This window comes from Mesocricetus auratus, unplaced genomic scaffold, assembly GCF_017639785.1.
Source record: "Mesocricetus auratus isolate SY011 unplaced genomic scaffold, BCM_Maur_2.0 Super-Scaffold_100003, whole genome shotgun sequence".
Classification (NCBI taxonomy): domain Eukaryota; kingdom Metazoa; phylum Chordata; class Mammalia; order Rodentia; family Cricetidae; genus Mesocricetus; species Mesocricetus auratus.
Genome location: NW_024429188.1, coordinates 95,138,836 through 95,162,268, shown reverse-complemented (window position 1 = coordinate 95,162,268; position 23,433 = coordinate 95,138,836).

The window sequence follows — 23,433 nt, the reverse complement described above, 5'->3', positions numbered from 1 at the left end:
ACTACATGAAGACTCAAGATAAGACGTATTACTGTGTTGGCCAATGGACAACTTATAGGTAAATACTTTAATGAAAATACCCAAGAAGCAACAGTCAGTTTTCTGCCTCTTATGAAACATCATATAGGGGAGGGAACTCTTGAAGATTCATGAGACTTGAGAGCTTTACATGAGTCATATAACTGTTCTTTTTTTGAGCTCCAGAAGACATATGAGTTTCTTCAGCCTCATGAAACTTCCCAGTCCTTCCTTGAGGGAGTATTAGTAGATTAATTCCTGTGAGTATCATTGGATGATCTTTGCTGCCCTGATTCAAGATGGCAGTGGTTCCACATAACCTGGAAGATAGCAATATAGTAATTCTTCTCTTAATTGCATCTAATTTGACAAACATTAAATTCCTTTCCACCTGTATAGTTGTTTCACTTCAGGTATTTGAAGTTATCTATGCTAGATTACTCTTCTTCCTTTCTGTGTTGTATGTGTTTAACTATTTTTATTATCCACGCTCTCCAATAAATAAAATAATTAAATGCCCAGGACATTTAACTTACATTAGAAAAATATTAAATGTTGAAAAGGTATTAATTATATCATGATTTAGTGAGTATTATACATAGTGTATTAGTTTCAAATTTTATGTCTACATACTTGATACACAAGGGGTTTAGGAATGGATATATGCATTCAATAGCCCATGTGGAGTCTAGAAGATAGCTTATGGGAGAAAGTTCCCTCATTCCATTCTGTTGGTTCTCGAGAAAGAGTTTAAGTGATCAGTTATGATTGTAAGAATTTTTCCCACCAGTATGCTGTTCTAAGATTTAAGGAATATCGTGAATAAGACACATGAGTTATGAATTCAGAGGAAATTTTTATTATAATTGGAAGGAACAATTGATATTTTTAAAAGACACAATACACAGATTTTGAACACAGGCAAATAAGGGTATTCTTCAGCTATCCACGTACATACAAGAGAAAGCTTCTGTATATGCTCCATGATAATTTTGTCTTGTTAATTATTTTTACCACAACATTAACAAGATACATGGCATGTAGCTGATTATTTATTAGATAGCTATTCATGGAGTTAATAGTATGGCCTATGGCATGGCTTTAACTATCAGTAATTCCACACTAATAATACAAAACTGTATTACACAGAGTTTTTAGATATATGAATAGTAGGATGACACCAAATAAGACCTCAATAGACTACCGAGAGAAGCTTGATTGTCATGAATGAATTTCAGCAAAAGATTTTTATTTGCTTTTATGTTGTAATGCTCTTTTTTATATTTCAAAACTTTCATAGTTTGGTTTAAGACAACAGTGTCTAGTGTTGGCCTAAATTCAAAGAACAAATTCTAAGGATAGTCTATTGAAAACAGACAATTTCAAGTTGTCACTCAATATTAGGAAGAAGAGAGAAACTTTTGTAGATTATTGGGGATTTTTGTACCTCCTATGATGAAGAAAGTGTCCTTTCATTTAATGCAACTTCAGTTTCAGGTGTTATGTAAAGACAAGTTGTGGAATAACGAAGTGATCTTATCTGAGACTTTGCTCTAATTCCCTTTTATCTTTCTTCGACTGCTCTGGTGCTTCTTGTTTGCAGGGGAAAATGCATTTGTTGAGGACATTTTGCTCTTTATAACTTCTGCTTTTGGTAGGAAGAAAAAGATTTGAGGATCAAATATAATCTCAGGGGAAGTTCAAGCTTTTCTTTTGAATGAAAGGCTCTTCATAGCAGGACTCAGGCCAACAGGATGACATTTCTAACATTGAATGTCTGGTGGTTTATTTTATACAGATGCAAATTTAACATTATATGCCCTTTAGAGGAAGAGCACATGAGGGCAAGACAAAAAATTATTCCCAAACTGCTGGGAAAAAAAACAAACCTGCAGAAATGTTCAACTATTAGTGGGTTTTTTTTTTTATCACCATTGCCACTCTTTTAGTGTTCATGTGTTTTCCCTCTTTCTCTCTGTCTCTGTCTCTCTGTCTCCTCTGTCTCTATCTCTGCCTCTCTCTCTCTCTGTCTCTCTATCATATAAATTTTAAAAACCTCAACAATCCAATCAGTGAATAAATATGCCCCCAGCAATTCCAATGACCTGAGTTGGATATCAGGGACCCACATAACAGAACTTCAGAAGTTGAGAACCTGCCCTGACAAGCTCTTCTGACTTGTCTTCATGCACATTGTGGCACTCATAAATGCATGCATGTACATGCACATGCACATACACACATTACACACACTACGTGTGTGTGTGTGTATCTGCATGTACACATGTGCCCAGAAACCTAAATAAATGAATATAATGAGTAAAAAAAAATCAAAGAACTCACATACAAAAATAGGTTTGCCTATTCTGTTCAGGAGTCTAATCCTTTTTCCATTTTCATTCCTTTTTGTATATTTTGCCAGGAAATATTGTTTTCCTAAGACCCTTTTGCTAATTCTATCATAATAAGAAATAAGAAAAGAAATAAAACCTATAGAAAATGGATAGCTTTACTCTTTAGAGTGTCAAATGTAATGCATGTAGAATATAGTACAGTAATGTATACATATTTTCATGTCTTCTAGGTCACTCACAAGTGCATGTAAGACTTGGGAATTGCTGGATTGATAGCCAAACAAAATGACTTTGATTTGTTGTTCAAAGTCCAATTTCATGTCAAATTGAAGTTAGTACATTTACCTAAAACCAAACTTCATTCTTTTTTAATGTATCCTAATTAGATCAGGTGTGAATTAGATTTCGTATCACCTATCTAAAACAAGTGTATTTTAAATGACAATATAGGTTTCAAAATGGGAGAGCACAAAATATTACATTACAATTTTTTTATTTTCAAATCCTGCCTTCAAAAAAGATTTATGTTTCCTTATTTCATTGATTGCTAGAAGCCCTTTGCCTATAGCCATGTATCTAACATAAAAACTAAAATAATGTAATGAATGATAGTGCTACAATGAAAATCATCAGTTTTTTTCTATTTAAAACGTTTCATGTGTGAAAATTTCATTACTCTGAGCATATCTCATTGTTATTCAAAATGCTTGTAGGAAAAATGATTATTATGAAAGCCTTATTGTATTAAACACAAATGTGTACAACTCATTTATGTATTTGAATATTATAAAAGAGGTATTATATGTTTAGTTGAACATCTTTGTAACACAATAAATGAAAGACTCAAAGACTAATATTGGTTTTCAAACTCCAAGGTGAATATCAGAGAAACAAAGCAGCCAAGGCAGTAGATCTTACCTCTATCCAGTTCAAATGGCAATCCTGTCTTCACAAATCCTCAAAGACAAAAAGCTCATAATTCCCATCTCCTCCTCCTTCCATTCCTCTGTCTGTCCATCCATATCATCTTGTCTCCACCTTCCTAGTGCTGGGATTAAAGGCACATGATCCCAAGTGCTGGGATCACCTTTGTGTGAGCTGTTTCTTTTATGACCGGATCAATTTCCTGTAATCAGTGTGGCCTTGACCTAACAGAGATCTGTCTACTATTTAACACTGAGTCCTGGAATTAAAGGTGTGTGCCTGGTTTCCATGGTTAACTAGTATGGCTACTTTGCTATTTTGATCTCCAGGGGCTTTAATAAATCAAAAGCAATATATCACCACACATCTTGTCCAAAATACAGATGATTTATCACCAAGTATGGTGATGCATCACTGTGACTATAGTCTTCTGAGGCAGAAGGTTATCACTACATGTTTGAGGCCAACGTGGTCTATGCAGCAAGTTTCAAATCATCCGGGACTAAGGGATTAGATGATTTACATCAAATTATCTTGTCTTTCAAGAATTATGCTGAGTGAGTACTTTACAGAGTAGTAAACATTCAAAGTACAGATGGCTTAGCTATTACTAAAGATTGAATTATTGTTAAATGGTCATGTTGTTTTAATGTACATAATTTTTGTTAATCGTGCTCTTGAATTATTCTAAGCACAGCTTATTTTCAAAGCAAATATATGGTCTAAACAGTTCTATTTGAAGTTTTTCAAAAAATAAAGTAACTGCCTCTAATCCACAGCTGTGGAAGGACATTGTTGCAATTGTCTGTCGCTGTGTAAAATTAAATCAAACTGAGTATTACAGGATTAAAGAGATGGCTCAGCATGTATTTGCTGCCAAACCGTAGAACCTGAATTGGATTTCCAGGACCCATATGGTGAAAGGAGAGAACCAAATTGAAAGGTTTGTCTTCTCACCAACATATGTATCATGGTATGTATACACACACACACACACACATATATATATATAAATAGACAAATGAATAAAATAATATGTAACAAAAGAGAATGCTGCAAAGTTAGTGGCGTATTTTTATATAACAGGCTTTAGGGCTTAGTAATTTGTTGATAGTATATAAGCATTATTGTGTTTCAGGTGATTCTGTGGGTTTTCTTCTGATAGCCTTAATACCTCTGGTGTCTACAATCCTTCTGCTCTCTCTTCAACAGGATTTTCTGATCTTGACCTAATGATTTGCTGTGAGTCTCTGACTCTGTTTCTATCAGTTTCTAGGTGAAACCTTTCTGATAGCTTTGGGCTAGGCACCAATCTATGAATATGGAAGAATGTCATTAGGCATAATTACATTGATAGTTATTTTTTTCTCCAGTCCTGTTTGATTGATTCTATCCTAGGTCTCTGGGCAATCCAGCCTCTGGGTCCTGGCATTTCTGGCTGTGTTATGGATGGTCTCATTCTCTTGGCATGGGTCTCAGACTGGACCAGTTGTTTCTTGGCCACTCCCACACTGTGTGGACCATCCTTACCCAAGAATATCCTATAGGAAAGACAGACCAGACTGTAGGTCAAAGTTTTGTGGAAGGGTGTGTGTCTAAATCCCTCGAGTGGAAGTCTTGCCTGATCATAGGAGATGGTCAGTTCAGGCTACATATCTGCTATTGTAGGTTTGGATGGAGCCATCATTGTAAATTCCTGGGTATTTCCCTTGCACTAGTTTCTTATGGGCTGCTGTCATCTTGGGGACTTCTGAATGATGTCTTTACTCATTCATTCTTCATGACTTTGAAGGCATAACCAAATGTTAACAGTGCTAACTTTGGCTGCCGGTTTGAGATACTCTGCCCTCCTTAAACCACAATCTCAGTAGTCTTTTTATTGAGTTCCTTTCTAGGAGCAGGAAACTCAGACTTCGTCTTTATACATTGGAACCTAAAGACTCTATTCTAGCAAGGGTTTGGATAGTAAAACAAGTCTCTGAGTACTTTTTCTCTACAGTGTATACATTTTTTAAAACTTTTTTCCCACTTGCTCTTTTTCATTCTGGGCTTTTATAAGAATTATTAATGAACAACCATGTCATAGATTAAATTTTATTTTGTCTTCAAATTTCTTCTGTCAAGGAAATTACTACATCACTTTTAAATTTAGCCTCAGAAATGTTCTTATGACATGGTCAGAAGTGCGCTGGGTGTTTGTTAAAATACCACAGGAAGGGATTCTTTCCTGTTGCTTATATAGTTCAGATTTTAAACCACTTTCGTTGGGCTAACATAATTTCCATTGCTGTTAGAACGACTGTATTACAGATTACACAACTCACAACATTAACACTCTTTGTTTTGTATTCAACTGTTTATCTACTCCAAAATTATGAAGCTGTAATTTTTTCACATTCTTTAAGAAAACTTAGTCAGCCAGGAGGTGGTGGCGCAAGCCTTTAATCCCAGCACTCGGGAGGCAGAGGCAGGCAGATCTCTGTGAGTTCGAGGCCAGGCTGGACCGACAGCCTCCAAAACAATACAAAGAAACCCTGTCTCGTAAAACCAAAAAAAAAAAAAAAAAAAGAAAGAAAGAAAACTTAGTCAAGTCCTTCCCAACCTCAGCTCACTTTTGAAATCATTTTTTTACTAGTTTCATTCTCTGTTGATATTATGAAACATGGACCAAAAGCAAATGGCAGGAAAGAGTATATTTGGCTTGCATGCTCCAAGTCTATCAGTGAGGGAAGTTAGGGTGGGAACTCAAGGAGGGGAGGAAGAGAAACCCATGGAAGAAAGCAGCTTACTGAATTGCTTTCCATGGCTTGCATGGCTCTTTTAGACAACATAAGACCACCTTCTGAAGAATATCCTGACTCACAATAGACTTGTCCATTCTTCCCATGTCAAACAATAATCAATAAAATCGTCTCACTTGCTTATTTGATGACTGATGTTTATCAACTGAAATCTCTTTCCAGGTGATGCCAAATATAGCATCTTGGGTACAATATCACCAAGGCCTGTGGCAGTTTGTTATTGTCTTGATATGACAATTGACTTATCCCAAAACGAATGTTCTAAGAGATAATGATGAGTAAGTTATAATACCTCTTATCTCCAATTGGAGGATTTTATCTTAGTTTTGTGATTATTACCAAAACTTTAAGTCCAGATTATTTGAAGGTATAAAGGAAGTATGCTTCCACTATGGTAGAAGAAACTATCAATATTTTTAATTCTTTACAACCACCACAGAGCATGCTCCAGTGGCACAATCAGTTAGCGTGCAATACTTATACAACCACCACAGTGATAGATTAAATTAATATTATATATGATACATATTTATATATTTTGCATAAGAAGTGAAATTCATACTAACTTGATTTTTTAAATCAATTTCTTAAAAGTATACATTTATAAATTAATTAGAAGGTACAAATATATGAGTTTAGTAATATAAATCCAAGTAATACGAAGTAGTCACTAATATGAGTTCTTATAAGAAAACTTGATGGAAATCATAAATGTTTCACAGCAGATAGCCTTCTATATGAAGATATTGTGTAATAATAATCATTTCAAGGATTTTACGCACTTTATTTTAGCTTAACAATTACTCTTTCAAACCATATCAGTTTGGAAGGAATCACAGGTTTTCATCTTCTGTGGAAACAAAAACAAAATCTCTTTTCCAACGTAACATGTCCTTAGACTTAAATTTTGAAATCAAAGCATTTTCAAAACATATAAGTTGGATTTTGATTAATCCAGCATCATTTATAATCAAATACCCATTAGCAGCTGTCGTTCTTTTCTCAGCAATCAAACAATTTAAGACAACACAATAACATACAGTATTCAGACTCTTTGTGTATTTTTCATCTTTATGTGGCTTTTTTATTCTATATCTTTTACTTTTATTTTTCATTCTTTTGAGACAGGGTTATTCTGTGTACTGTTGTCTGTCCTTGAATTTACTCTGTAGACCAAGCTGGCCTTGAAATCACGAAGATCTGCCTGCCTCTGCCTCCCAGGTGCTGGGATTAAAGGCATGTGCCACTACTGCCCAGCTACCCTATTTCTTTTTAACCACTGTATCTTTTTTCTTTTCTCTCCCAAGCCTACGTATATTTTTAAACACACTATAAACCAATAAAATGTTTTTCTTTTTCCCTCTGAATCTGTCTTTACTGTATATCTATCTCTTTCTGGCCACAAGTCTTTTATTTGCTAAACAGCATTGCTAAAATTAAAGCAGTGGGTGACACCATTCTATTCCTTGGCTTTCTGTGAGTTTAGCTTCATGCTTACTGCCACAACTCCGTGGAGTTCCTAGGTTCATGCTACCACGAAGAGGCATGCTGCTGACTGCTGATAAATACCATTTAATTGTTTGGTATCAGAGCCTCTTGAAAGAGTCCTGCACCTATGGTCACTAACACTGAGTTAGGAAGCCTCCCTTAAAGGAACCATGAGCCTCTGCTTGTCTCTAGCAAACAGAACCCACCCAAGAAAATGCTGCTACCAAGAAGCCTTGCTTGACTTTCTTGTTTTGTTTTTAGAATCCTGTTTGAAGCCTTTGTCAGATTTCTCGTGTAATTGCTTGCAACGCACGTGGGGGCGCCATTTCACTAGAGAGTATCAAGGTCATTCTGGCTTTTAGAGACTCCATTGAGAAGTCGGGTGTGGTTCTAGAAGGTCTCCCTTTACATATTACATGGTCTTTTCTCCTTGTAGTTTAAAGTATTCTTCCTTTGTCCTGTATGTTTAATGTTTTGGTTATTATGTGGCAATAAGATGTCCTTTTAGGGTCCAATCTATTTGGTGTTCTGTACACTTCTTGTTCCTTTATAGGCACCTCCTTCCTTAGTTTAGGAAAATTTTCTTCTATGATTTTGTTGAAAATAATTTCTGGAACTTTGAGTTGGGATACTTCTCTTTCCTCTATTCCTATCATTCTTGGGTTTGATCTGTTCATATATGCCAGATTTTCTGTATGACTTGTGTCTGGAATTCTTTAGGTTAACACTTTCTTTGACAGATCTTTCCGTGTCTTCTATCATATCCTCAATGTCTGAAATTCTTTCTTTCATCTCTTGCATTCTGTTGGTGAAACTTGCCTCTGTAATTTTTGTTTGAACTGCTAAATTTTTCATTTTCACAATTCCTGCACTTTAATCTTCTTTTATTACTTCTGTTTCCATTTTCAGCTCTTCGACAGATTTATTTGTTTCCTTCAACTATTTGCATGTATTTTCCATGTTTCCTTTAAGGAATTTACTCATTTCCTCTTTAAGGACGACTATCATCATCATAAAGTTGGTTTTAAGATATGTTTCTTGTGCTCAAACTTGTTGTAATACTCAGTGCCTGCTGTGGTAGGGTAACTGGGCTCTAGTGAAGACATTGTCCTGACTGTTACTGTGTTCTTATGCTGTCTTTTAGGCATCTGGGTTTAGGATAAATATAGTCTAGATGCTGGTTTCTGGATTTGTCTTTATTTGGTGGGTGTTTTGTTTCATGGATTCTGTTTCCTCTCTGGATTTCCAGAGTGTGGCGGATGTGTATTATCTATTTTACTGACCCTCATATCTGGTATATTCACAGGGAAAGCCTGCAGGTTGTGGAGGCTGGGTAAATGGATGAGTGGGAGGAGGGAAGATAGAAGAAAACAATCTGTGGGACCCATAAGAGATGTGGGAAGGCATGATGGAGGGTGCAGCTTGTACTCTGTTGCATGCTATGGATGAGATTAAGGGAATGGTTCTTGGGGAAGAGAGTAAGAGGTGAAGAACTTCTAGCAGCCTACCCAATGCTCTGACAGGCATAGCATAACTGAATCAATTTCTGAAATCCATAAAATTTCCACTAATCTTTCAAATTTCAAGTAAAAATTCCATTCTTCTTGGAACTTTCCAATTTGTTTCATTATATTTGCTAAAGACAAATAATAAAAAGACCAAATTGTGTAAAGACAGATAGAAAATTCAACTGCAAAAATTTGAAATGACTACAGTTTCAAAATTTGAGCTATAAGACACACATTTGATAAAAATAAATGGACAAATAATGAAACATAACATAAAATCAATATCCATGAGATAATGTCTATGTTCCTGATAGACATAAATTATTGAATAAGTAAATACATAGGGAACATGGAAGGAAAGGACAAATCATTCAAATGATTAATGTAGATATTCCAATATCAAGAATATGGTACATGTCTTTCAACTTTTTTAAACATGAGCTACTTACTGTGAGTTCTTTCTAAAGCACATATGGAAACAGGGAAATTTAGTCTACTGTGAATATCAAAGATATATTCAGTAATATCTTAAATATTAATTCTTATATTTTATATGTGAGCATGTATATTTATGTCTAAATACTATGTGTGCATATATATTTATGGATGGAATATATGTGTATGCATGTACACACACACACACACACACGAAAGTACATGTATGTGTGCATGCTGAGACAAACTAAGTGTTTCAGATGATGTGTTCTTTTACTCCTTACTGCAACCCTTTCACATTGTGTCTCTCAATGAAATGGAGCCAACACAGCCCAGTGATCTTGTTTCTGTTGCTGAAATCAGTGAAGGAACAGTAGAGTCTGTGGCCATACCAAACAATTTACACGGGTGCTTGAATCCAAATGCAGTTCTGCAAGTGTGCACACTAACCACTGTTATCCCTTACTCCTGCCTCTTCCTATACATTTAAAATTAGCATATGTAACAGTTCATTTACTTATGGCAATTTCATATATATACAGTTTTGTTTGATCTCTGTTGACTCACACCTTTCTTGTGTACTTATACCTTTCCAAGTTACCCCATACCTCACTTTTATGATTTCATATCATATGCTTTTCATGACCCTTATTATCCTACTTTTTTAAAGCTTTCTTGTAACTTCTCATGGGTCCCTCTCTAATTCCATGACCTCTACCCACACTCAAACCATATATTTCACATTTAATAATTAGAAGCTAATATCCTCTTATGAATATATTGATATGAACACATGTGTACCTAATCCTATGATGTGTAGTACATGCATTCATTTTATCAAGGCAGCTAGTATAGGGAGTCAGGTCCTGTTGGACTGGAATTTTAGTCCATTTTGAGATGCCTGATGTGAATACTGGGAATAAAAGTTGGATTTTCCTCAAAACAAGTGCATGATATTAACCATAGAATCACTTCTTTAGACCTGATGCTGGATATTTTTCAAAAAAATATTTATTGGTCATGTGTATTTTTTTCTTTTGAGAATTATCTGTTCAATTATTTGGCTCATTATCTGAATGAGCTATGTAGTTTAGACAGCATCATTGGAATATTAACTCTGACAAATGTGCTGTGCTAATACACATTGTTAATGACAAAAGTGGGACGTCTTGGGTTTTCTTTATTTTTTATTTAAATTAGAAACAAACTTGCTTCACATGTCAATCCCAGCTCTATTTCCCTCCCCTTCTCCCCAACTCCTCCATCCCCTCACAGTATCCCCACTCTGTTCCCAAGGGAGGGTGGGGCTCTCCATGTGAGAGCTCCAGAGCCTGTCATTTCATTCAGGGTAGGGCCTAGGCCCTCCTCCAAGAGTCCAGACTGAGAGAGCATACCTAATTGAGGGATGGACACCAAAAGTCCATTTGTATGCCTGGATAAATACTGATCTACTACCCAAGACCACAGAGAGTCCCTAGGCCTCCTTACTGACACCCATATTCAGGATGTCTGGATCAGTCCCATACTGGATTCCCAGCCATCAGTCTGGGGTCCAAGAGCTCCCCCTTGTTAAGGTCAGCTGTTTCTGTGGGTTTCACCAGCCCAGTCTTGACGCATTTGCTCATCACTGTGCCCTCTCTGTCACTGGGGATATAATTATCACAAAAGTATAAACTTGTTATAAAATTAGAATCATACTTAAAGGCAGTAGTAATAAGGAATAGTGATCCAATGAAAGAGGTGTATGACTGTCTTTACCACTTAGAAAAATGTAATATCAGTGTCTATTTAGTCCTATATACTTCAGTAAATTTTATTACTATCTCTTTGTGTTCAGTGATCTTAAAGGAAAAGTGTGAGAAATGAGTTTCATATATGTGTGGACACCATAATTAATAATTATATCACTGTAATATCTTGAGATATTTATTTTCAACAAAAGAGATATTAACTAGTAATGCTTCTTTTAATAGAACTTAGAGCAATTTCATTAATGAAAATAAATGTACTAAGTTACAATTATCCCCAGTGATACACATACACAAACAGACACACACACACACACACACACACACACACACACACAAGCACGTAGTTTACTTTGTATTTTCCAAAAGATAAAGTATTATTAAATCGTCCTTGTTGAGTTGGAAAGAGAAAACCTCCAAGTTTCTCTGTATTTGAATCTTATAATATTCAATACAGTCATTTAACTCCACAGTCATTAGAAGTCCTGATTATAAAGTAAGAGCATTTGTTTGTTATGGAATGGATATGAAATATATTCTATAAATTCATGTTGAATTCTTGGTCGGTAACTGGTATTATTATTTTGTGAGATACTGGAAATTTTGATGTTTAGCCCACCTAGTTAAATTGGGTCACAGAAAGAAAGTTTTTCTAAGTTTATAATTTGTCCTTTCCCTTCTTATCTTTCTGATTCTTGATTGTAAAAGTTGAAAACCTCTCCTTCACTGCATATCCTCCTAACATGTTGTATCACAAAGCCCAGAAACCGTGGAAATAATGATTAATCAAGGTCAGAAATCTTGCCCTCTTTAAACAGCTTCCTTCTGGTATTTGTTGCAGCCACAGTCTGACAAAATCAATCATGAGCCATGATTATGACTTTTTTGGCAATATGCTGAATTTACAGAGTGTTAATCTGCATGTTGACATCAAATGCATTGAATATTGTATTTATGATGTTTTAAGGGAATGTAGTGATTAATAACTAAAGACAAAAACAGTATCTAGTTGTTATAGTTAAGTTTAACCTTGAACTTTTATCCCTATGTTCCAGTCCTTTACGCCTGAGAAGGTACTCTGCAAGCTATGGAAAGAGAAACCTGGACAATCATCCAGTCACAAAAGCCTATACCTGCAATCTATCCTGTCTGCAAGATGTTCTGGTGCTGCAGCACTGGTGGAAATCTCCGACTAATGTGTGCCTTAACTTAATGCCCACACAAAGAGAGGGAGCTCATTCCCTAAACTTTCTGAATGACCAAGAAGTGACGACCTAGGGTAGAACCAAAGAAGACTGACCAAAATAAGTCAACGAAATGATTCCTAATGATATAAGGTTATACTCATATATCAGTTCCTTGTCCAGTTGAAATCAGAGTGTCTTCCTTGGGCAGCAGATTCTAGTGAGTGCAGAGAAACACAACCAAGAATAATGTGGAACTCCTATATTGGATGGTTACAGCAGATCCAGACTCCTAGGTCAGAGAACCCCATGGAAGAGGGGTAGGAAGGATTGTAGGAAATAGAGGAGATGGTGGATACGAGGAAAACATGGCCCAACAAGTCAAATAAGCATGGCTCACATGGGATATAGAAACTGAAGCAACAAGCACAGGACCCTCATGAATCTACACCAGGCCCTGTTTGTATGTTATGCCCATTAGTTTGTGTGTGGTGGGGCATGGATACCTAGCAATAAGGCGAGGACTTCCTCTGACTAGTTTGCCTGCTTTTACAACTCTTTTACTCCTTCTGGGATGCCTTGTCTAGCCTTGATGGGGGGGTTTTGATTTGTTATTTTATCCTGTTTTGTCCTCTTGGAGGCCTGCTCTTTCCTAAAGAGGAAATGGAGGGGTAACAGTAGTTGTGGGAGCTGCTGGGAGGATGGAAAACTGTGATCAGGATATATTGTATGAGAAGAGAATTTGTTTGAAATAAAAAAGAAAGTTCAACTAAACTATCAAATCTGTAAACATATAGCTTCTTTTTCCATTTCCTTCTAAATGATCACATGTGTGAACTCTTGAAAGAAGAGAATTATTCGGACTTAAGTATAAGCACCCTAACCTATCACCCCATCCATATGAACTGGTCAGACCCAAAAACATATACCAAAAGGACTCAGATTGTATTTATATATTTATTTGTGAATATAACAAGAAAATGACTTCCTGTAAATATTAAAGGGCATGAGTAAGGTAGGTCATAGGAGAGGTAGGGGAGAGGAGTGTTGGGGGAAGTCCTGTGCATTTGTCAATAAAGTACTGTTGAGCCAATAGGAAACCTAGATAGGAGGGACTAGGAGTCGAGGAGGATTCTGGGAAGGAGAAACACAGAGAGTTCGAGATGTAACACCATTGGGGTAGGAAGCCCGGAAACCTCTCCGGTAAGAAACATACTTAGATTAACAATTATGGGGTAATTACTTAAGTCAGAGCCAGCTAGTAAGAAACAAGCAAGGCCAACAGCTTCATAATTAATATAGCCTCCCGTGTGTTTATTTGGGATTGATGCAGCACTAGAACCAGGCTGGCGGGAAAGCAGCTCTAGAACCAGGCTGGCGGAAAAGCTTCTCTCAAGGAAAAGACTTCTCTTAACAGAATGGTGATCAGGAGTGGGATCATGAATTTCCACGCAGAATGACAAAAGCTTTAAAGGAATTTTAGAAACAGAAGAACGGGGAGAAGCACAGATTTTTGGTAGCAGCATTTTTCTCAGGTGTGCTCTGTTTTGCTAGCCACAAGCCGAGATTCACGCAGCTCACTTACCAGAGTCTTCCTGACTCGGCATAAAAAGAAAAAAAAAACCAGCAAGGTTGTTTTAAGAGACTCTGCTAACAATTGAAAGGTGTGTACGTACAGCTGGAAGTGGCAGCATTTGCTGGATGTCAGCATGGACTGAGGCGGTAAGCTGGAATCACGCTTAAGCCCGCCATCTTGAAACGGCAGTTTAAAACAGCTGCGGTTTTACAGATAAGACACGTGGCCAGAAAAACAAAGATTTACAGTAAAGTCAGACTTAAATGAAGAAAAACCTCTAAAGGTTTACAGTGTGTTTAAAAATATACGTGAGATTGAGAGAGAAAATGAAACGACAAAGTGGTATATAAATACAGAAGCCGGCTGTGGTGGCGCATGCCTGTAGGAATTGCTCCAGAGGCAGAGGCAGGCAGATTTCCAAAGAGAAACCCTGTCTCAGAGAAAAATAAATAAAAGTGAAAGAAATTGAGTAATAATAATAATAGATTAATGAATAAGCCACGTAAAGATGGAAAATACACAGAGAGTCTGGATACTGTATGCTATTATGTTTTTCAGTTTTTTCATTGCTAAGGAAGGAACAGCTACTGAAGTACACTTGATTATAAATGCTGCTGAATTAATTCAACTTATATCTTTTGAAAATGCCTTGACCTCAAAATTTAAGTATAAGGATATGTTACTCGGAAAAGGAGTTTTAATTTATGTTTCCACAGAACATAAAAAGCTGAGGATTTCTTCCAGGCTTCTGTGGTTTGACGAACCAAGACCCCCGGAAGCAGTGGACCAGATGTTCCAACAATTGAGACAGCTAAGATGATGGAGCTTTACAGATCCCGAAGATATGGACTTATACAGGTTTCTGAGTTTTGTCATGATCCCCATGGTATGAACAGCGCCCCCTTCCAGCAGGAAGCAGTTTGGAATGAGCGACGACCCAATTCCCATCTTGTTTATAAATCTTTGTTTTCATTTAAATGGGATTGTTTATAATTGGTTAATGATCACAGCCGATCTCTTGTTAATGGTAAAAAGGGGAATTATGTTATGGGTATTGTTTTTCCTTTATTGATATGAATTCAAGATCAATTTTGTGATATGTATATTTCTCCTCTTGATTAAGTATTGTGCTTATACTGATCTTTTAAAACGTAATGCATAATTGAATACAGACTATAGATAGTTACTTATAATAGTCAGAACTTATAGTTAGGTAAGTTAGGTTTTCTAGATATACAGAAATATATTTGAGATAGATAGACAGTCTTCAAACCTTTCAAAGACCTTCAGAAAATGGCATTTAAAATGGTTTAGGGTTTTTCTTGACAATGAGAGATGTCTGCTCCTGGCAGCACCAATTATGTCTGAGAGTAAGATGGGCATCGAAGAAACTTGTTATGGAGTTTGCTTTCAACATGGCAAGGTTAGCCATTTGGGCAAGAAACTGCTTTTGCCTGGACTACTTGACTGTTGCTGTATAATCTGGATATGCAGGACCCACAGGAAAGTGACTGCTGAACTCAAATAGTCCTTCAGGGTTCCTGCTTCATGAAAGAGTCTACCAGACTTTCTGCAGGACACAGAAAAATGACTGACAGACTGCTGATGCAGATGGACAGTTTGAAATTTCCTGCTTTGCTGAGAAGTGTTCCAGACACACTGTGGCCTATGGGCTGCAGATGGATGCCCCAACGTTACAGAGGAACTTTGGGTGACTGTCCAGGTGGCAAGATGTCTCTGTCATTTCTAGTGTTTATATATTATCCTTCTGTGGTCTTTGATGGAGTTGAAGACAGATAGTTATAATTATAATTTTCCTTAGTTATGATAAAAGATAAGCTACATATAGAACTTTAGACTCACAAGGATGGGATGGATGATATTTTCTTTAAATCTTGCTGAATGTTGATAGACAAAATATTGTAACTGTATTCTTACTTGATAACTGTTCTGTTATATACAATTTGACTGTGTTAAAGTTAAGACCTTTCTTTTTGTTTAAACAGAAAAGAGGAGATGTTGGGGAAGTCTTATGCTAATAAAGCACTGTCTGGCCAATAGGAATCTAGATAGGTGGGGCTAGGAATCCAGGAGGATGCTGGGAAGGAGAAACACAGGAGAGTTGAGATGTAACGCCATTGGGGTAGGAAGCCCGGAAACCTCTCTGGTAAGAGACATACTTAGATTAACAATTATGGGGTAATTACTTAAGTCAGAGCTAGCCAGTAAGAAACAAGCAAGGCCAACAGCTTCATAATTAATATAGCCTCCTGTGTGTTTATTTGGGGACTACAAAGCGGCAGAGCCCAGACGGCTGGCAGGGGATAAACCAAAGTGGCTAGCAATAAAAAGCTTCTCTTTACAGAGGAGAGGTAGGAGGGATTAATTAATTCTAATTTAACTAAATTTAAAGTAGAATACATAAAAGAATGCAAAATAATTACCTTGTTTATTTACAAATTAAATAAAATAGTCTAAAGAAGTAGATATAATGATTATATGGGCTGGTAAAATAGCTCCACTTATAACCTGAGCTCTACCCCTTTTTTATGTAACACTATATCTGAAGATACACAAACAAAGACCTACTCACCCCAGATATGGAACAGATTAAAGATCAAATTATAGATAACACCAAGGCTCAGTTTGGTAAACCAATGAGTTTTATGGGACTTATTTACATGAAGACTGAAAAATTACTTATAGGAACAGAAATGTCTCAGACAACTGAATCAACAAAACCCATCCCACCATGGGTGCCAATTCACCAAAAGTGGAAACATGCAGCTTATTGCACAACTTGTCGAAAGTCCAACAGGTTGGAGGGTATCCTTTTTTCATGACTGATGTTTGTTTCTTCTAGGCAGTTAGAAATGTCTCTGATTCTTCCAGGTGGTGTGATGCTGCAACGATACACGGCACACTTACTGAAAGTAAAACTAAGTATTTATTGTAGAAATTACTCACAAGATACCAAACAAGTAACCCAGATGAGCCGAGTAGTTTTCCGCCACCGAACTGGAAGCCGAAAGCCAGAAAAATAGTCTTTTATACCTTCCCCCGTAACGTCCCTAGCCATGCCCCAAAGTGGGCCTGGCTAGTGACATAGTTCATCGCCTATGTCCATATACGTCTTTATGTCTGTCCATATATATGTCTTTAGTCATGCCTAAAGTGGGTGTGGTTAGCAGCGTGGTATCCGCTCTTTTATTACCTCATCTGTATGCACCTCTATTAAGTCACATGGTTAATGGCGGCATTGTTTTCCTCCTACAGTGGTGGTCTTACTTAAGAGACTTCATTGTAATTAGTTTGCTGGAGAGTGATTCACAAAATTTTTTACTGCTTATATACTCTTGAATAATGATGGTATTAGTCAATGTAGTTAAATTCAGGGTCTTCCTAAAGTCATTTTTAGTTGTTTGTTTTCTGTCTTTTCAAATTTAAATTAGAAATAATATTGTTTTAAATGTCCCTCTCCCTCCCATCCTAACTTGCCCCCCACTAGCTCCCTATCCCATCTCCTTTCTGCTCCCCAGGGAGGGTGAAGCCTTCCATGGGGGATGATCAAAATCTGTCATATCTTTTGGAGCAAGGCCTAGGCCCTCTCCCATATGTCTAGGCTGAGAGGACATCCCATTATGTGGAATGGGCTCCTACTGTCATTTACATGCTAGGGATAATTGCTGATCTACTAACAGAGGCCACATACATTGCCAAAATCTCCTCACTGACACTCACATTCAGGGGGTCTGAATCAGTTCTATGCGGGTTGTTCATGTCAGCTGTTTATGTGGGTTTCACCAGCCCAGTCTTGACCCCCTTTGCTCATCACTCCTCCCTCTCTGCAACTGGATTCCAGGATTTCAGTTCATTTTGAAGGTGTGGGTGTCTGCTTCTGCTTCCATCAGTCACTGGAAGAAGGCTCTAGAATGGCATATATGTATGCATGTATGTATTTTACAGCCAAAGAAGAAACATTTGTAGCAAAATGGGTGAAACTGGTTACTATTATGTTATGTGAAATAAGTCAGACAGAATATATATATATATAATTTTTTATTATTTATACTTAAATTTAAATTAGATACAAGGTTGCTTCACAAGTCAGTTCCAGGTCCCTCTCAGTTTCCCTCCCCTCCTCCCATGCCCTCCCCTCAGCCCCCCCAATATCCCCTCATTTCAACAGAGAGGGTGAGGCCCTTCCATGGGGGTATCCATAGTCTGTCATTTCATCCAGGGTAGGGCCTAGACCCTCCCCCAAGAGTTGAGGGTGAGAGTGCACCTCACATTGTTCGATGGGAGTCCAAAGTGAGAGTGCACCTCACATTGTTCGATGGGAGTCCAAAGTCTATGTGTATACTTGGGATGGGTACTGATATGCTGCCCAAGGCACAATAGATTACCTAGGCCTCCTCACTGACACCCACATTCAGGGGGTCTTGATCAGTCCCATGCTGGATTCCCAGGCTGATGCCTGGAATTCAAGAGTTAACCTTTGTCTGGTCAGCTGTTTCTGGGGGTTAAACCAGCCCAGTCTTAATCCCTTTGATCATCAGTTCTCCCTCTCTGTTACTGGCTTTCTTGAGTTCAGCTCAGTACTTAACCAAGGGAGTCTGCCTCTTCTTCGATCAGCCACTAAATGAAGTTTCTGTTTCCCAGACTCTCTGGCCATAGGATTGTAGGCTGGCACTCCCCAGATCTATGTCTAAAATCCATATATGAGAGAGTACATGCCATGTTTCTCTTTTTGTGACTGGGTTACCTCACTCAGGATGGTTTCTTCTAGTGTCATCCATTTGCCTGCGAATCTCATGATTCCATTACTTTTTTCTGCCTAATAGTACTCCATTGTGTAGATGTACCACATTTTCTCTATCCACTCTTCAGTTGAGGGACTTCTAGGTTGCTTCCAAGTTCTGGCTATTACAAATAAAGCTGCTATGAACATAGTGGAACAGACATCTTTGTTGTATGAATGGGCATCTTTTGGATATATGCCTAAGAGTGGAGTTGCTGGGTCTTGTGGTAGGTTTATTCCCATTTTTCTGAGGGATCTCCATACTGATTTCCAAAGTGGCTGAACCAGTTGTCACTCCCACCAGCAATGGAGGAGTGTCCCCCTTTCACCACATCCTCTCCAGCATAAATTGTCATTGGTGTTTTTGATTTTAGCCAATCTGACAGGAGTGAGATGGTATCTCAGAGTTGTTTTGATTTGCATTTCCCGGATGGCTAAGGATGTTGAGCACTTTCTCAAGTGCCTCTCAGCCATTTTAGACTCCTCTATTGAAAACTCTCTATTTAGTTCTGCAGCCCACTTTTTAATTGGGTCCTTTGATGTTTTGGAGACTTGCTTCTTGAGTTCTTTGTAAATTTTGGAGATCAACCCTCTGTCAGATGTGGGATTAGTGAATATTTTTCCCATTCTGTGGGCTGCCTTTTTGTCTTGCTGACTGTGTCCTTTGCCTTACAGAAACTTCTCAGTTTCAGTAGGTCCCATTTATTAATTGTTGATCTCACTGTCTGTGCTACTGTTGTTATGTTCAGGAAGCTGTCTCCTGTACCAATTCGTTCAAGGGTACCACCCACTTTCTCTTCTAAGAGGTTCAGTGTGGCTGGATTTATATTGAGGTCTTTGATCCATTTGGACTTATGTTTTGTGCATGGCGAAAAACATGGATCGATCTGCATTCTTCTACATGCCAGTCTCCAGTTATGCCAGCACCATTTGTTGAAGATGCTTTCTTTATTCCATTGTATATTTTTAGCTTCTTTGTCAAAGATCAGATGTTCGTACGTGTGTGGGTCAATACCCGGGTTTTCAATTCGATTCCATTGGTCTACCTGTCTATTTTTGTGCCAATACCAAGCTGTTTTCAGGACTATAGCTCTACAATAGAGCTTGAGGTCAGGGATGGTGATGCCTCCGGACGTTGCCTTGTTGAACAGGGTTGTTTTGGCTATCCTGGGTCTTTTGTTTTTCCATACAAAATTGATTATTGTTCTTACAAGGTCTGTGAAGAATTGTGCTGGGATTTTAATGGGGATTGCATTGAATCTGTAGATTGCTTTTGGAAGGATTGCCATTTTTACTACATTGATTCTACCTATCCAAGAGCATGGGAGATCTTTCCATTTTCTGAGGGTTTCTTTAATTTCTTTCTTTAAAGATTCAAAGTTCTTACGATACAGGTCTTTCACTTGTTTGGTTAGCGTTACCCCAAGGTATTTTATGTCGTTTGTGGCAATTTTAAAGGGTGATGTTTCTCTGATTTCTTTTTCAGCCCTTTTATCATCTGTATATAGTAGGGCTACTGATTTTCTTGAGTTGATCTTGTAGTCTGCCACTTTGCTGAAGGTGTTAATCAGCTGTAAGAGTTCCCTGGTAGAGTTCTTTGGGTCATTGATGTAAACTATCTTATCGTCTGCAAACAGTGAAAGTTTGACCTCTTCCTTCCCAATTTGTATCCCCTTGATCCCCCTTTGTTGTCGTATGGCAATAGCTAGAACTTCAAGTACCATGTTGAAAAGGTATGGAGAGAGTGGACAGCCTTGTTTTGTTCCTGATTTTAGAGGAATTGCGTTGAGTTTCTGTCCATTTAGTTTGATGTTGGCTGTTGGTTTACTGTATATAGCTTTTATTATGTTTAAGTATGTCCCTGTTATCCCAGATCTCTCCAAGACCTTTATCATGAAGGGGTGTTGGATTTTGTCAAAGACTTTTTCAGCATCTAGTGAGATGATCATGTGACTTTTGTTTTTAAGCTTGTTTATATGGTGGATTACGTTGATGGATTTTCATATGTTGAACCATCCCTGCATCCCTGGGATGAAACCTACTTGATCGTGGTGAATGATTGTTTTGATGTGTTCTTGGACCCGATTTGCCAGTATTTTATTGAGTATTTTTGCATCAATGTTCATGAGGGATATTGGTCTGAAGTTCTCTTTCTTAGTTGTATCTTTGTGTGGCTTGGGGATCAAGGTTATTGAAGCCTCAAAGAAAGAGTTTGGCAAAGACCCTTCTGCTTCTATTGTGTGGAACACTTTGAGAAGAACTGGTATAAACTCTTCTTTAAATTTCTGGTAGAATTCTGCACTGAGGCCATCTGGACCTGGACTTTTTTGGTTGGGATGCTTTTGATGACTGCTTCTATTTCCATAGGGGTTATAGGTCTATTTAAATTGCTTATCTGTTCTTGATTTAGTTTTGGCAAGTGATAGCTATCCAGGAAGTCATCCATTTCCTTTAAATTTTCGAATTTTGTGGAGTACAGGTTTTCAAAGTATGACCTAATGATTCTCTGGATTTCCTCAGAGTCTGTTGTTATGTCCCCCTTTTCATTTCTGATTTTTTTAATTTGCGTGTTCACTCTCTGCTGTTTGGTAAGTTTGGACAAAGGTTTGTCTATCTTGTTGATTTTCTCAAAGAACCAACTCTTAAAAAGCAAATAAAAACACCAAAGCAGAATGTAGTCAAAAGAGTTTTCTTCTTAAAAATTGTATTATCAAGGACATATAAGAATCTTTATTTAAAATTTGTCTGAGTTACCCAAACCAAATAACCACGATAGATAAAAATTTATAATATTAACTGTTGAAGCTCCATTAGAGTTCACAAGTTGAAAAACATCCAGAAATTTAATATTACATTCACTAGAAGGCAGAAACACAAGACTAATTAAGACACAAAACCTAAGCTCAGATTTTGCCCTCATGTACCCAATTATACAGTAAAGTCAAACAATGACCAAACCTCCTCAATGCCAGAAACATATGAGTTTCTGCCATGTTACCCATGTTGAACAGTTCTTATTGAGATAAAACCCAGACACATTAGCAAAAATAAATCTTGAGAAGCATGTAGAAACAAACAGAAAGCTTATACTCTTGTGGTTGTGACTCAAATTAATGAAGCTACTATGGAATGCATTATGAAGATTGCTTAAAATCTAAGATTACCATATCATCTGGCTAACCAACTGAAGAAATCCCAGTCAGCACGCAAAGCATATATATGAATATACATGCGTATTATACCACTTTTCATAATAACTAACCTGATATTAATAAGGAAAATTGAAAAATAACTGGAATGAAAATTTTGTTGTTCATTTGAACAATAATAGATGGAAATGGTAGCAATCATGTTTAACAAAATAACATATTCACATAAACTTAAATATTACATGTAGCTTCTCATTTGTGGCAAAAGCAAAAGAAGGCAAAAACAATTATATGCAAACATGGAAAAGCAATTACCAAGCACTGAAAAAAAATACCAGAGGGATGAGATCGGGCGAGAATGTGATGAATAGATAAAAACAATACATTTTATATGCAAACTTTCAGGTATACCAGTAATTGCCACCACTGTGTGTTCATAAATTAGTGAGAATATGTATTAGAAGCATCTTACAGCCATGAGGCAGAACATTTTAATGGAAAAAATGACAATCTTGCCAAAAGCAATCTACAGATTCAGTGCTATCTCCATTGAAATCCCAGCACAATTCTTCACAGAACTTGCAAGAACAATTCTCAACTTTATATGGAAAAACAAAAGAACCAGGATAGCCAAAACTACCCTGTCCAGCAAGGCAACGTCTGGAGGCATCACCATCCCTGACTACAAGCTCTATTATAAAGCTATAGCCCTGAAAACAGGTTGGTAGTCACACAAAAATAGACAGGTAGACCAATGAAATCAAATAGAAAACCCTGATATTAACCCACACACATATGAACACTTGGTTTTTGACAAAGAAGCTAAAATTATATAATGGAAAAAAGAAAGCATTTTTAACAAATGCTGCCGGTATTACTGGATGCTGGCATGTAGAATACTGCAGATAGACCCATGTCTATCGCCATGCACAAAACTTAAGTCCAAATGGATTAAAGACCACAAGAAAAATCCAGTCACATTGAACCTGTTAGAAGAGAAAGTGGGAGGTAACCTTGAACAAACTGGTACAGGAGACAGCTTTCTGAACATAGCACAGACACTAAGATCAACAATTAATAAATGGGACCTCCTGAAACTAAGAAGCTTCTGCAAGGCAAAGGACACAGTCAACAAGACAAAAAGGCAGTCCACAGAATGGGAAAATATATTCACCAACCCCACATATGACAGAGGGCTGATCTCCAAAATCTACAAATAGATCAAGAAGCAAGTATCCAAAGCACCAAAGGATCCAATTAAAAAAAGTGGTCTACAGAACTAAATAGATAATTCTCAATAGAGAAGACTACTATGGCTGAGAGACCCTTAAGAAAATTCTTGACATCTCTGGCAATCCACGAAATGCAAATTAAAACAACTCTGAGATATCATCTTACTCCTGTCAGAATGGCTAAGATCAAAAACACCAATGACAGTTTATGCTGG